Source organism: Syngnathus acus, chromosome 19 (genome assembly GCF_901709675.1).
Source record: "Syngnathus acus chromosome 19, fSynAcu1.2, whole genome shotgun sequence".
NCBI lineage: Eukaryota > Metazoa > Chordata > Actinopteri > Syngnathiformes > Syngnathidae > Syngnathus > Syngnathus acus.
In genome coordinates, this window is record NC_051103.1 from 8,398,262 (window position 1) to 8,414,933 (window position 16,672).

Consider the following 16,672-nt stretch of genomic DNA (forward strand, 5'->3'; position numbering starts at 1 on the left):
TAGATTGATTCTTTTGTTCATGTGTTGAAAGCTAAAAGCCCATTCACATACACTGAAATACTGGTTGCTGAAGAAATTTGCAGGGAGTCTGAAATCGTCTACAAAGTAAGTCAAACAAATATTTTGTGTTTGTGTCGAGTTGTTTTCAAGTTACTGAAAGGTTTTTGCCCAGAGACCGCTGGGATAGCACACCCGCAACCCTGGTGAGGATAAACCGTTCACAAAATGGACGGACGGATGGATGGATGGATGACGGGCTATAATACCAAAGGGAGAGCTACCCTTGACGAGGAGTATTTTTCGGACCCGCTGTCAAGGTGTGCAGATACTCCTTTGAATATGTTGAGTAGAAGATATTTGATGCTGAAAAGAAGCCAATCATAACAATCATTGGTTGAATAATATGCAGTAGAGCCAAATACTTTCTATCTTCAGTCCTGATCCTCAGGCTTCAGTGTCCCGCATGTTTTCTCTGTCTCCCTGCTGCAACACCTGATTCAAAGCATCAGCAAAGTCTGCAGAAGCTGGATAACAAGCCTGATCATTTCCAATCAGATGTGTTGCAGCAGGGAGACACATAGAACATGCACAAGAGCGGACTCCAAGGATCAGGATTGAAGAGACACTGCCGTGGCATGTGTAACTTTTGAAATATAGATTTAAAAGGCAAACAATAGACGGCCAAACGCAAACATGCACTCCCTTAGAGAAAGGCATGGCCAAATAAGTCTTCTCGTTCCACTGGACATTGATGCTCTTTCACTCTACCACTTACTCAAACTAAACAAGGCGGTGTCATGGACTCCTCTTCAAACGGCTGCACTTCAGTCAGACTGAAGACTGATATGAAGCTTGGACATGCCCAAATATCGAGCGCCACTATAAAGTGAATGTAGGTTCAGGACAGATGAAATTTGCTGCATTTGCACTCGTGGTATTAATTGGAAAGAAAAACTGCTCTGAGGGCCACGTAGCTGTTGTTAAAAATGATGTTTGGTAAACACAAGTCACCCGAGGGGGTCAAAAAGCATTGACACCAGATTTAGAACCATGCGGCTTTCTTTATGAACCTGTTTTTCCTAGCCAAGTTGTCCTGCCAGCCTGCCTGCCTGCCTGCCTGCCTGATATAAATTTTATCACAGCAAGCCAGCCCAATTCCTCCAACTGTAAATATCCTGCAACAGGACATCCCATATATTGTGCTAAATTGGTTTAGCCCATACTGTGACCTCCCTTGTCTTGTAAATTGACTGCTACGATACTCTGTAATGGTCAGAGAACGGGTGTGCGCTGAAGTTTCATGCTTCTAAAGTCGTACCATTTGGAAAGCAGCTCAAATGCAAAGTCAGAAGAATGGAAGTCCAAGTGTTTTCATGCTTGGGTTCACACGGGTTGCATGTCAAACATTGTGTTTGGAGGAAACCAGAGACTGCTCATTACCAGAAGCCAATCGCTGGTACAATCCTGCCTGGTGTAGGAACTGACAACTCGTCAGGAAAGATAAATGCCGAGAAATCCTGAATGAGAAAGCTGTTCCGGGGTCATTCTAACCTCAGACAGGACAACAAATGATCAAACCCAAAAACTTGGGCCAACTCTGTGAATGATGACAATTTGAGATAGGATTGTTCAAAACATTCACATTCCAAAAATGTCCAACCATATCAAATAGCTTGACTCCTAAAGATTGATGCTGGCACATTTAATTATGAGCTCATGTTCTGGCTGTCAGCGAGTAAGACCGTGACGGCGTGTCAACACGCAAAACAACGTGTTGAAGGGAACACGGTCAATTTCACGTTGCCTTGATTGAAGTTATCTGCGGAGTGCACACACGTACTACGCACGCCGTCATGGCGGTTGTAACGCCACGAGCCGCCATCCACTCGCTACTCTTCTTCTCTTTCTGCTGATTACACGAGGAACTTCTCATGTTTGAACATCTAGCCTATCGTCTCATATCACATAACCGATGTAAAAGATGAAGACGGCGGTGCAGTAGGCCAAAGCATTAATACTACTCAGTGGTGCGCTAAATTAATTTTGGATTGCTTCTCTGGGTTTGGACAAAATTGTTGTGTTGAGAGGGAGGGGCAGGCAGGCAAAAAAAGATTCAGCTTTTTAATTACCCTGGGTAATTCATTCCATCAAATAAATCCCAGCTGAATTGAGTTCTGTCAGCCACGTGTGATGAAAAGATGTCACGTGCACATTTTCGTTTTCCAGTCATTTAAGGAAAAACAAATAGACAATGCTAAAAATGTAACCCCCTTTTCAAATTTTCTAATGAGCTTTACACAAAATCCACCTGTCTCCATTTTACAATTTGCTAATCCAAAATATGTCTTGCAAATGAAATGAGCCCTATTTGCCGTATAAATGTAATGATATTCTGTTATTATTAAATGACTGACGATTCTAGACGACTTCTTCCGACCGACATCCTACGATTTGCTGTCACTCAGGTGAAAAAAATGAATGAAAATATCCAACAATGAATTGATTTCACTAATATTTGAAAGCATTTGCCGACCTCCGCGGGGCGATATAGTCATTTCTGCTTTGCATTCCCCAAGTCACGCAAACCCCAATGAATGAGCTTTAGCTTGAGATAATTGCCTTTGTGTGTTTGGGTGTATCCTTGCACTACACTGGGTGGCTTTTTATATCAGAGCTGAATTCACCAGTGTGTGAATGTCTTTGTGAGAAGTTAATCGCTTATGGTGGGCTGGGATAGCTCCGTGCCCTTGACATGTGTTTGACAAGAGCTCAATGTGTAAATCCATTAATTACCGACATGGCTTCTGCTTGGGCTGCTGGTGTTGCTACCGTGGAAGTGCTAAAAGCAGCAATGGGAATAGTCAGGGCATGCTTGGCTTTACTAGAGCAGTTTGGGTTGATGACCGACCGCTGAGGATAGGAAATTGAAAGGATAGCACCTTGGCAGATGGCCGCCCCTCGACACCCTAAAACCAAAGGCCGGAAATGTTTTCAAGCGGCTACACACTTTGATAGATACATATCGAGATAGTAGATATATACACTACCTACCGTTCAATTTAGTATTGTCCAGGAAAACCAACATCATTGCACAAGGGTTTCCTTCCAGGGGTTTTCTAATCATCCATTAGCCTTCTATCTAACACAGTTAGCAAACACAATGACCACTGGTTGCTGAAAGTAGATATTGCATTCAAATCAGACATTTGCAGCCAGAATAGTCATTGAGCACATTAACAATGTATTCCTGATTCGTTTCATGTTATCCTCATTGTAAAAACAGCTATTTGATTTTCAATCGATTGATTCCGAATTGGCAACATTATCCTCAGGTAGTAGTTTCTGTTCCGTTTCGACGAATTCCATATCGTGTGTTTGAAGAGGAGCAAATCAAATAATGTGAAGTGGAATGATGTCTGATTGGCTTAAACACTATAAAGCATTTACTGTCTGTGCTGTTGTTAGAGTACTAATAAACCCATTTTCTGTAGGGGGTAGAAACAGAGAATCATTACACAGTGGGGATGCATAAAGGAGTGTTGACACCACTTATAGCCTATTTCAGTGTGTATTTTATGTGTGTTTACACAACAAAATGGGCTTTTATTTGAGGTGGAAGCCAGATGTTGATGTCCTTTTGGACTACTCACTTCCTTCCCTACTGCCTTCCTGAGCCTGTATACTTCATTAATTAAAACCAATCATTTTTCTCCTCTATTGCCCATCCTCCCCGCTGTCCCCTTTTGTAATTAAATGTTCAAAAATACTACCCCTGTGCGTGCGTGCGTGCGTGCGTGCGACATGAATAAAAGCCAAGAAAAAGAGACCTGCTGTGTACAGTTTCATTATGCAGCAGATGCGTCGGTGTTGTCAAGGCCTCAAACTTGAATCTAATGAGAAAATAATTAGCTAAACTCTAAATGCTTAGCAGTGAAGGAGATTGGGGAAAAATTGGTAGGGGGCTGATGCTGTCAGGCATGTAGGTGGACAAAAATCATTTCTTTGTTCAAGGAATTGTGTGTGGAAACAAATGACAAGTGTGGACCTTCATGAGCAACACATTGCATCTCATCCACATACTCAACTTTCCTCTTCTCACTTTGGTTTGTTCTATTTTGCTCAAAATAGCAATTCCCTTCGAAATGACGCTGACAAATGCTTCCGTCAAGCCAAAATGGCAAGAAAAAAAATTAATTGAGTACTACAGTGTAGCTTAATACATCACAGCACATCAACATAATCCCCAGATAACATGCAAATATGTCACCAAGGGGGTGGGGTGTGAGTACAATTGAGCAAAGTTTTTTTTTTTTTTAACCTCATTTTTTGCCTCTGTTTTAAGACGTACTTTATTCTCTCATTTATATTTTGTGTGTTGTTGTGCGTGCTTGATTTTTTGTTTTGTTGTTGTAATTGTTTATTGAGTTGTCTTGAACTCTTCTTGAAGTCTTTGTCCTTCTCAGGGTTGTTTGATCATCAGCACATCCTGATATGAACAATGTCAAAAGAACCTGGAGCAAATCCTGAACCAGCAGATGTTCATTCATCTTTTCTCACCCGCTGTTCTAGCAGCCTGTTGGCGTGGCGTGCTATTTAACACAACCCACTTTTGTGTGCCACCACATTTGAATGTTCATGTTATTCTATGTGGGAAAATCAACTCCAAACAAATTCAAACACTCACCTTTCAGTCCGCTAAAATGGGGATCAAAGCAAAAATGCATCCCCATGGCAAAAACATGGAGAACTATCATTTGTTTTCAAATGCCAGCGTCTGCGTGGACATGGCCTTTTAACTTGCTGTAATAAGATGATGTAGTCGACTCTACACGGCGTGCCGTGTGTGTCAGCGTAAAAGAAAACATAGATACACGGCTATCCAGTATAAATATTTGCAGACAGAAATGAGGTGGACGGACCAAGGCAACGGCTAGAATATTAACTAGTGACAGAGGCGGAGGCTGTCAGTCTCAGCTTTCTCCATCATCAACTTCCTCAGAGCTTTGTCTTTGCTCCTTCATACTCGAGCACCTTCCGTCTCACCTTGACCACTGTATTCTTCTCCAGCGAGTCTTAGATCTTTTTTGGTTTTTCTCCATAGCTCTCGCCCCACCCTTCTCATTCGTCTTCATGTTGCAAAGAAGCAACTTTTTTTTTCTAACCACAGAATTGAATCAGAGATGAGAAGAGGGAGGAATATACAGAATGCATTCATGTTTCATGGGGAAAGATGATGAGGATTATTTCATGTTGTCATCTCTTTATGTTGCTTTTTTCCATTTCACCTTTTTAGGGTGAAGGAATTGGTCCCCAGTAATTGTCAGACTGACAGCTGCCATCAAAGAGAGGGCTCCTGTCAAGACACATGCAAAGGAAAGCCTCAGGTCAAGTCTCCTTTTGCTACCTTGCCACTTGTTACACACTGGCCATCTGAACAAAAGAGTCCTACTGGGCCTTTTTGGCCTGGGGAGGTAGCCAATGGCTAACTTGCTTGTTTGCATCTGTTCAAAACTGAAAAGATGCCAACTGAAGCTATGACTGGATTTCTCTGAAAATGATCACGTGTTTCAAAAAGTGTGTTCAAGCTTTAAATGGATGAGTTCGTCCTCAAAAATGGAGTGGCCACCCTGTCGCGCCGCCTCTGTACATTTTAAATACATGTTGACAGTACCTGCTAGTCTCACTCAATTTGACTTTCCTACAAAGGCAAATGACAAACATATACTTTTTTTTTTTTTTTACACACTTTCTTCTAATTCTACAGATTTTTTGTTTTTGTTTTCCCGATCACTTTAGCCTAAGTGTGAAGCTTGAAACCTCTAACAAAGAATGAGCAGCGTCGTTGTGAGCGCTGGGCTTTGCTGACACAGCCAGCCGCCGCAGCCCCATCATTGATTGGCAAGGATCACAGGGCTTAATCTGCTGAAGCAGGGCACATACTCAATCCATCCCATCATATTTGATTCGTCATTCAGGTCTGCTTTTCAACGGCGCTATTGAAGTTTCAAAAAAGACTACGGCGTTGCTAATGATGACACCTTTCTCAGCACCGTCATTTAATGACTGTTTCAATTGTTATAAAGCCATTACTTCATGTAGAAAACCATGACCTCGGAGTTTTGGATTTTTAAACGCATGCACGGGGACACTGTTGACAAATTTGTATATAACGTGATTGCATGGAATTGATTTAAGGCTGGAATGGGAATTCCAGCCAGGTCTTGGTGAAAACCTAAGGGAGGGAGAAGGAGGGTTTGTTTTCAATCTTTAATACCTAATGAACCATCATGAACCAAGACTATTTATGTTTCTATATAGCAAGGTACACAATGTGCTATGAAATATTAATGTCTGGTTGCGCTGGCTGTCCCGTATAGGCTTGATTATTTAGAGCAGGCCTCCCATCGGCATATGCTAATAAATAGACAATGCTGACATGTCTGTAGCAGCCCCTTCAATGTGCTCACTGAATTAAAAATTGATATTGCTTGTGGCCCTCACGTATAGACGCACATATCCAATGCCTTTATAGCTGTGCTTCCTTACCTACCTACCTACCTACCTACCAGCCACTGACTGTGACTGGCTTGAGCCAAAGCACAAGAGAAGGACGACAAATGCTGTTCTGTGGAAAATGAATGGCAAAAGACATGACCCCGAGACAGCTTGTCTTGTGGTTGCTTATTGTGGCAATGCATGCAACCAGCAGCATGCCTGCTTGCATGTTATTCACATAAATACGATTTTGTTTTTCAGACAGGCAGCAATTACAGTCAGTGGATCATCTTGAAGAAGACAATTGAATGCAACAACCACAGCTATTTTTTTCATGGTTCATACAGGTTACTGCACAAAGAATGCTGTAAGTACCGTCATGAGAAAATGATGTCAACTAAATGACCTTTTTTTAACATTCATCCGACAATTGCCAGCTCAACAAAAAATAGCAACAATTCTAAAATTGCACCAAGTTACAGTCACATTATTGCAATACATTGAAATTGTGATCAGTGCTTGGTGGTGTTAAATCTGCCTCTACAAATGAGGCGGGTCCTTTTCTAAAGCAAATTCAAGCAGCATGTACTTTTGACTCTTAGTGGAGGAAGGAGCACAATCTTACCAATCTTGGTCGTTACAAATCCGGTCAATTAAAGAAAAACGAAAATAGATGTGAATAAGGCGTTTCATATATAACAAGTAAACAATACGGTACGCTAAGACATAGAAATGAACTTCAAAATATTGCAAATATTTAGACTTGAATTTTAGGACCGCCTTGCGTCCGCCATAAATACAGCAGTCAAGTCTGCCATCTTGTGGTGTAAAAGTGTCATTGCTACAAGCCTCAGTTCCACTCAATCAGGTTGAAGGGATTAAGCAGGATTTCAAAGTCGTTCTTATTGTGTTTTAATTCCTCAGAGGGTCGGTATAACTGTGAAAATAAACATTTAGCCTCATAATATAGCGTATATGCAATTTTAAAAAATTGATGGCAAAAGCTCTGAAAATCACAATCAGCTTTATTGACCAGGTACAGGGAATTTGACTCCGGTTGATCTCAGCCTCTCATTGAAGTGATTGGCAACATTCAAGGGGCGAGAGCCTGCAGGATGCACCTCTGGCAGGCAGGCAGGCAGGCAGGCAGGCAGGCAGGCAGGCAGGCAGCCAGGCAGGCAGGCAGGCAGGCAGGCAGGCAGGCAGGCAGGCAGGCAGGCAGGCAGGCAGGCAGGCAGGCAGGCATACAGCCAAATTGACGCAAAACCAAAAAAAGAAAAAGGTCTTATCAACTCAGCCTGCAGGTGTCGCCCTTGACAACACCATAGATAGGGAAGTAGAAAGACGGTCCATGTTATTTTTGCCATACGAGTAACAAGTTTTACAGGTACGGTGACCAGGACATGTTCTACTTTTGAGCCTTAAAAAAACGCATTTCAAAAATCGTCCGGGATTTTCTTTGTAGGAAAAAAATGACCACATATATGCATGATGTGGGAGTGTCTTTTCTGCATGATGCCTGAGACGCGCTTTTTGGTGACTTGAATTGAGCTTTCTCGGCTACCGTACACTTCCGCTTCAGTGAGCAGCTAGCTCTTCAGGTTGTTACCATTTGGGCTTTCGAATGAGTCATGTCAACTTTTTCCAAGCTCTCGATTTGCTGTATGTATGTAAATGCATACATGTAAACAATGACATGAAAGGAGAATATTTGTTAGTCGTTAGGTCAGTGGAACTCGCTAGCTCTCGTGAAACAAGAGGTGGAGCGTTAGCTAGCACGCCCACAAGCAGCACTCACTCGGCTGTCAATCAATGGATTATCAAGGAAAGCGTTCGACTTGAACGTTGTTTTTCTATGTTTTGCCACGTCCAAACTTGAAGACTGGAGGCTCCACGTCGGCTGCTGGTCGTCTATCTCCATATCTCGAAAGGTACCTCCCCATTTTCCATGTAGCATTATGCCTCTGGTAACTAGCAAGGTGGACCTTGTCCTGTTGATTATTTGGGCCACAGTAAAAATAAACAAAACAATTGTTCTACAATCGTTAAAGTTACATGTCAATGTAAAAAGTATAGTTTTGAAAAATTTACGTGCATTTTAACTTAAAAAGTATATTTTTGTTCATAGTTGGCACACATGAAAAGGGAAAGCGTACCACATTGTTCTTCAAATAATGACTTGAAATTAAAAATATATATAAATCTAAAAAAAAATTGTGTGTAAGTTATGTTAGTTGGTAGTGTTATGTGTTTGAGGAGCTGATGTGTGATGTCATATTGTCATGGCACACCAGGGAGAAGGGGAGCACATGCAAGCAGCTGACATCTCTCACAAAACCTAAGTGCCAGGTACTGCACAATATCATCATCATCATCACACTCGTCTGGATGTGTTTTTTGATGACATTGATGCAAACCAAGTTAGTCAGAAACATATATTTAACTAACTTGGTTTGCGTCAGTGTCATGGAAAAACTTGTCCAAAAGTATGTGGTGGTGGTACTGTGGAGTACCTGGCACTTAGGTTTTGTCCCAGTGAGAGATGTTTGCACTGTTTGCATGTGCTCACCTTCCCCCTAGTGCCTGCCACGAGAAGTAAGTGACATCATACCTGAGCTCATCAACCACTTAATCTGTTTCCATGCAGGCAGGGCCTTTTCAAACTGCTTTTCTATTCAATGAATTAATTGTTCAAGTGGAATGCGAGTCTTTGTGATTTTTGAGCAAATTTGCTCATTTGAAGTCTTTCGTGCTTGGTGGTCACTGCATTGGCAAAGTACTGTTTGAAAACACAAGTTTTCAGCCTTGAGGTGAGTGTCACTGCAACAGAGCCAAGTCTTTGCTGCTTCTCTCGGTCTCCACATGAGTCAAAGTGATGCAATTGTACAGTTGCAGTCACTTTCAGTCATGTGGAGACCGAGAGAAGCAGTCAAACACGGCTCTGTTCAGTGGCTGAAGGCAAACACTCAACTCCAAGCTGAAAAGAGCCTTCCAAAACCGAAGTGCCACTTTGCCCGCCTCCTAACTCTGCCCAAATTCAGCCTGGCCAATCACGGCTCGGCTCCAAATTTGCATAGCCACGCCCGACAGCCAATCAGAACGCAGCATTTGCACATCTGACCAATGAGATTGCTTCATTTTTAGGAAAGCTCGCCCTTTTCAAATCCAACCAATCAGTGCCACTTTGCCCGCCTCCTAACTCTGCCCAGCCAATCACGGCTCGGCTCCAAATTTGCATAGCCACGCCCACTTTCTGACAGCCAATCAGAACGCAGCATTTGCACATCTGGCCAATCAGATTGCTTCATTTTTAGGAAACCACGCCCACTTCTAATCACATAGCCCCCTCATTTGCATATCCACGCCCACTTTTCAACCAACCACAGCCTTTTATTCTCCTAGCTCCACCCAGTTTTGGAGCTTTCAGCCAATCATGAAGCAGTATTCCAGTCACGCTCCGCCCTCTTTTCAAAAATTGCACCAGAAAAAAAATCTGAAAAAAATAAACTGGAAAGAAATTTTTTAGTTTTAAAATGAAGAGTTGAAAGTATGTTATTTGTAATAAAGTTTTATTTCTTTTGCAGAGAAAACAATCACAACAAAGTAACAAGTTGGATGGCAATCTGCTCATTGCCGAGCGGTGGAGTGGTCGGCCAGAGGGACGAGTGGTCAGCCAGAGGGACGAGTGGTCAGCCAGTGGGATGAGTGTTACTCCATGCCTGGACCCGAGACAAAAAGAGATAGGTAAGTAAAAAGCTAAGTCAACGTTTTGTGCAGAAAAGGTTTTGACATGAAACATACCAGTGCACAAGTAGAGTTCATGGCACCGGGTTTTGCAAGCTGAATGACCAGGAGAGCAGATTTTATTCCTTGCTGCATGACCCAGGAAGTTGATTTTGTTTCTTACTGCCTGTCAGACAATAGGAGAAAAAAATTATTGGACTAAAGATAAGATTGTGCAATAAGGAGCATTTAAAGTGTCTCACTTTTCAGGTTGCTGAGGCAGTAACAAGGAAACTGAAGTGCTGCTGGTCTGTAGCTTTGTTCTGGTCCTCTGCTTCCGCTGCTAGCAGGTACTTGATGGTGCTCCACACTGGACACAAAAACGGATTCAAATTTTGAAACATGTTGGCTAAAATGTTATTTACTTTCCTTCTCTTACCAGCAGCAGGCTCTTTAGGCAGCACGGATCCAGGTGAACGAGCTCAGAGTAGTTGTGGCTGAAGACAAACTGTGGCAGGCTTTGCACTTTGTGGACCAGGATTTGTCACCTCTGCCTGGAAAGAAAAAGGAACATTGACACACCAACTCCATTTAAGTTTACTGGTTTTATTTTTAACTGTAGACTGGAAGCAGCCGGTCGCTGGTGCACAGGCAGAGTTCCTGAAATGTTGTAAAGACTCTGCAGGGTGGCCACCTGCACACAACACAAACAAGGGACCCATCAAGCTGCTATTTAGTACATTTTATTTGTGCGTCAAATCTGAAATTGGAGGCAGTCTTAAAGAACCTCTGCATGGTTTTGAGGGCTTTTACCTTTGGCCAGCAGGTGGCAGATTTTCCAACTGCATCCTTACTGGAAAGTGCTCTGCAGGAAGAGAGGCATAAAAAAAAGCACCTAAGTGCTTTTAAACAATGCCAAGTTTGTCATAAGTTGTCACCTGTCAGCACGTTGATGATGCCACAGGTTCAAAACCTCGTAGATCTTCACCAGTAAATCCATGCTGCAGAAACTAGGTCCTTTGGCCCCACCTGGTGGACAAAAGGAAAAACAAGGTGAAATGTTTGACGTGTCAAACATTTGGACGCGTGCAAGTTTCTTTCACCAGTGAGGAATGGAGGGCAGCGCCGGACGTCTCTCCAACCACAGCTCGCTGGTCTGAAAGACACGGTAACGTTACGACCATTCTGCTTTTACATTTTCAGCCTAACAAGCAAATTGAGCAAGAGTAGACCTGCAAGTGTCTCATGAAGCCATGCGGGAACTGCAAGGCGGCCATCTTGGACCCTGCAGACAAAAGAAAAAGAAATGTTTGCTTTAATCAATTTGACAAGATGCCTTGCTAATAAAAATATTTTTGCCATTTTCCAGTCAATCTGCTTCCTCTGTTCCAGATGCAGGCCTGTGGACAGAAATGAGAAGACAATTAGAAGCAGTCGATTGAACGAGTTGACTTTAAAACTCACAAAGCCAGTCGGCCATGACGGGCTCGTTTTGAGGGTTTGCACCTGCAGACAGAAAGTAGAAAATTAACACTAATGCATCGAAATACCTGTTTCAGTCATTCTCTGGTGGATTCATGCAAACGCTGCCACGTCTACTTACCTTCGGCCAAACGACGCTGTCGTCCAGACGTTGCTAAATGTTTGTGCAAAAACTGTTAGTCATCTTTCCACACGGTGCGTGCTTCAGTTTTCAAAATGTACATGTACTTACCCACTGTTAAAGGCTTCAATTGTTTGGTTGCACGCCAAAGAAATGCGTTTTGGTGGTCGTTGAAGACGCTAACTGCTAACGCTAGCTTCTGCAAACTTTTTAGCTTGCAAGATGGAAACACTCCCAAAGTGCAACTTGACGCTGAAAGAGAGAAAAAGCAGTTAGTTTAAAAAGATGAACAAATATTGAACATCCACCTTGTCAGTTGTGGAATGGAGTGCGGCTGGCGCAGCAGGTGGACCAGAGCAGCGTGGCGCTCGCTGTCAGAGGAGAGTGAAAGACTGATCGGCGCGTTCTTGACGCCTTTTATACTCTTTTTGTGATGACGTCATTAAAAGAAGAAGGGGAAAAAAAAAAAAAAAACTTTCAAACGCAGGCGCTCAACAGAAAAGCGAGCGAGAAACCGCTAAGTGAAGTCTTTGGAGGGCTCGGGTCTTGAACCAGCATTGCAATCTTCGGAGGCAAAGGTGTCATCACCTCGACCATTGCCTGTGGTTACAAGTGGAGAGATTTGCTTCTATTATCACAAATCATGAAGGTATCTTCAGGAAAAGTTCAGAGTATCCTTCAAATACAAACACTCAACCCAGGTGTGTAAGATCTCGAATGGCCGACTGGTTAAAGCTTTTACCTTCGGTTCAGGAGAGGCGGGTTCGAATCTTACATGTCGCGCTATTTACTTTGCAAAAGCGGCAAAGAGCAAGTCTCGAACCCGAGGTCTGCTGGACACCGACCCAAGTCGTGAACCATTCAGCCATTTTGGTGTTGAAATTTCCTGAGTTTTCTTATGTATTCATAGTATATGTCTCACGAACTAGATAAAATTACCAAATCAGCCCGATAATGCAGAAGAACAATTGGTGTAGTGATTAAAGCTTTTGCCTTATGTTCGGGAGAACCGAGTTCGAGTCTCGCACTAATCCAACTTTAGCTCAAAGACTGCTTCATGTGGGGCTCGAACCATGGTCTCCCGAACACCGGCTAAAGTTATAAACCATTATGCCATTTGGCCGGCGAGAATCTGCCTTTTTATTTTGGTAGTGTACTGTAAAATTCCAACTTTCTCAAAAGTAGATAATTTTATCAAATTCCCTCACCTTAGCGCAATGCTTCATAGTGTAGTCAGTAAGAGTTTTGCCTTATGTTCGTGAGAACCGAGTTCGAGTCTTACACTAATCAAACTTTAGCTTAAAGAATGCTTCGTGTGGGGCTCGAACCATAGTCTCCCGGTCACCGGCTAAAGTTATAAACCATTCTGCCATTTTTGGGGGGGTGAATCGGCTTTTCTTTTGGGAAGTGTAGTGTACATAGCGGACGACTGGTCGAAAAGGAAAAATTGACGTTCATTTGACGCTGGGTTACATACATGTGAATGGGGGCACTGCCGTCTTGTGGTAGCTTGGCGTCATTACATGAACCGCTTCATAAACTATCGAGTCAAAAGCCTGGAAAAAAGAGGACGTCTGTTCACCCTAATTTAACACCACAGCACCGTCGATGGTCAGCGGCAGGTGTTGGGCGTGACCCTTCCGGAAGTCAACAACAATCTCCTTGGTCTTGTCGACGTTCAGCAGGAGGTTGTTGTCCCTGCACCACGCGGTCAGAAGGTCAACCTCCAGCCTGTATCGAGTCTCGTCTCCCTTGGTGATGAGACCCACCGGAGTCGTGTCGTCAGCAAACTTCACTATGCGGTTGCCGCTGCAGGTGGCAGCGCAGTCATGCGTCAGGAGGGTGAAGAGCAGCGGACTGAGCACGCAGCCTTGGGGGGGGGGGCCCTGTGCTCAGCGTGATGCTGCTTGCGGAGATCTTGTCGCCAACACGTACCACCTGTGGCCTCTGACAGAGGAAGTCCAGTAGCCAGTTGCAGAGGCAGGTACTGAGACCCAGCTCGTCAAGTTTGCTGACGACACGACTCTGGTGGTTTGCTCTGGGTCGTACTGAAAAGTGGCACATTGATGTCATTGACATATATTGTCAAAATGAAGCCGTGTAGTTTCATTGAAAAATATACCGTTTTAAGATGAAATAATATCTTCAATATTGACAACTAAGAGTGAAAAGACAAAATATACAAATGTACAAAATATAAATCGGGGGGAATAAAGTTGGATATTGTCAAACATATTTTGAGATTTAGCAATGCACAGGACCTCCTCCTCCACTTTTACTTACTTCCAAATGTCCAAACGACTTGATGTGTTTGTTGAATCGGATCATTTTCTGTCATGGAGGCAGGAGTACGTTTGATTGACACGTATGGCAGCCAATGGGATTCCGCCTTTGCAAAATCGCTCCGAGTGTTTTCGTCATGAAAATGATGCCATCAAGTGCACGTAGGTGCTGGATGACGACAAGCATTCGTAACACACACAAATGTCCCAAACGTCACTCGAGCATAGTTCCACGTGAAGCTGAAACTCCAATGAGCACGTTAACTACTGCACAGTGCATGCAACAAGTCCGTTTGACAGACATTACCTCCCTCCCTCCCTCCCGTAGTGTTTTGCAAACGTGCAGAAGCGGGTGCAGAGCACATGAAGTGCTTGCGAGGACTAGCACAGTGAGGATGTTGAATGTCATTTTTGCTGTTTGATTGATCTGAAAAGTGACTCATTTGTTGAGCTTGATTTGGAGATGTAGCCAAAGTTGGTGCACATTTCTATTGATATGATCACTGTCATTGTTAACTTAACATATGAACTTGAACGTTCTGTCACCGAAAATGATATGCAAAATAGATCTTGCTCTGTGGTAGAAGAGCTGCATTTTAGCAATCCACACACACACACACACACACACACAGCCGCTCCAGTGATAATGACAGGCATTTATCTTGCCCTAGCAGGCTTGAAATAGACCATCCGGTTTATAGCTCCAAATGCACACCCACCGTTAGGGTTAGTTTTCTTTTCTGTGGCTTCTCATACAGTCTTGATAAACAGGTTTAGGTGGCAAATATGAATAAGTGAGCAGTCTTTATCAAAAGGGTAAAAGGCAAATGTTCTTTTCAGGCTTGGAAGATCATTTCAGAGGAGGATATAATTGTAACGTAGTTAGACCGTGAGTGGTTAAGGGTGGAGTCGTCCATGAAAATAAAATGTTGCTTTTAGAGCCACTAACTAACCCTTACTGTTTCTTTTCCATTTCACTTTAGCCAGCAAAGTGCGATCTTCCCCATCCCAAAAGAGCATTTTGAGCAGATCTCCTCTGTGGGTACAAGGATGGCTCTGGAGGATGGAGACATCATGAAGGTGCTTGAGAAGCTTCAGCATCTGTCAGAAGCCACTTCACTTGAAATTGGAGGCTTCTGCGTGATCCTCCTCTTTGTCAGTAAGTCAACTTGAAGTGTGACTGACTGCATGTATTCTATGACTTCTGGGTGTCCTTAATATTGTGGCTTTTCTCTTTTCCCAGTCACGTTCGTTAGCTTGATGATGGTCCCTTGCCTTCAGTGCTGCTGTTGTGCCGAGTCAAATTATCAAACCTCCAGGGTGGAACCGCACCAGGCCATTTGAAGATCAAAAAAAGGACAAATCCTTTCCCAAATTACCAACATGGAGCAAGGATTTTATATTCTTTCCTCTATTTTTGGAGATCTTTCGGGAATGCCATCACATATGCGTCATCAGAAATGATCAAGACTCAAATTCAATCCGAATATCCTTGATGTTATTCTGTGTTTTGTTGTATTATACTACAGTATTAAAGTGTACATGATGTCTCAATGCGAGAAATGTCATAACTGCTATACTTATTCTTGTACTATATTTTATAAGAGCATGTTAGAGAGCGCATGTTTTTTCCTGCTAATTTTCTATGAATAAACTATGATGAAAATCTAGGGTATTGTACTATTTGCTATATATATATATATATTTATATCGATATTCTATTCTATTGTCAATATGGATTCACTAAACACAGCCAAGTCATAGTTTATTATCACCTTCCTCTTTGTCTTAACCGCTCAATATTTTGGGTAAACATTAACCTTTGTTGCGTATGTTGGAAAGGCTTGAGGCCTACTTGTTCTCTGCATACACGCTGAGTTAGGAAAGCGTACCATTTTGTGGCTATTTCCATCGTTTTAGAGCAGGCTTGGACTGCTCCAGCTGCTGGATGACGAGGGTCTCGCTCTAAACTCCCTATTGACATAAGCTATGGTCGCACTTTGTTCAAACTCACTGAGCTGTGAGAGAACCATTTAGCAGGACATGGCTGTGGAGAGGTGAGTTTTTGAACTGGAATGTGTTTGGTGACAATGGCGGGTTGGAATGTATAACGACGAGCAATGCAATACAATGCAAAAATCGTTTGCTATCATTTGGCTCTGCCTTTACAGTACGCCGGTATGCGCTTCTCTCAAAAGACCCTGATTCTTTGTCAACTGAGGCTTTATCACTTTGTGCAGCGTACCAGGACAGCATCAACCGGACGACTGGATAGAATGGTTCCTCTTGCGTTTGAATCAAGAGCCATGGGCGCTGGGAGGTTTCGTGGTCATGGTGGTGTTTGTGCTGGGAGCGCTATCTCTGATCATCTTTGCTCTGTTGTACGGATGCTGCTGCAGCCCAGCCACAGGAGAGGAGACTCCGAGGAAGAAGAACTGGCAGCAGCAGAGAAAGCTCAAATGTGACGTGATCTAGACATATCAGAGACATCTGGAGGAATATTGTGGAATTTGAACGAAGGCTTTTTTTTTTCATGGCAACTTTGCAAAAAAAATGATGTCATTTGAAC

At 43.0% G+C, this 16,672-nt stretch overlaps 1 long non-coding RNA gene across 1 annotated transcript; it reads left to right on the forward strand.

Annotated features, from left to right (window-relative positions):
• Window positions 1–8,057: 8,057 nt before the first annotated feature.
• On the forward strand, window positions 8,058–10,786 carry LOC119138743. Its single transcript, XR_005101192.1, has 4 exons — window positions 8,058–8,426; window positions 10,080–10,239; window positions 10,489–10,568; window positions 10,661–10,786. It is a non-coding gene; the product is annotated as an uncharacterized LOC119138743 (long non-coding RNA).
• Window positions 10,787–16,672: the final 5,886 nt, after the last annotated feature.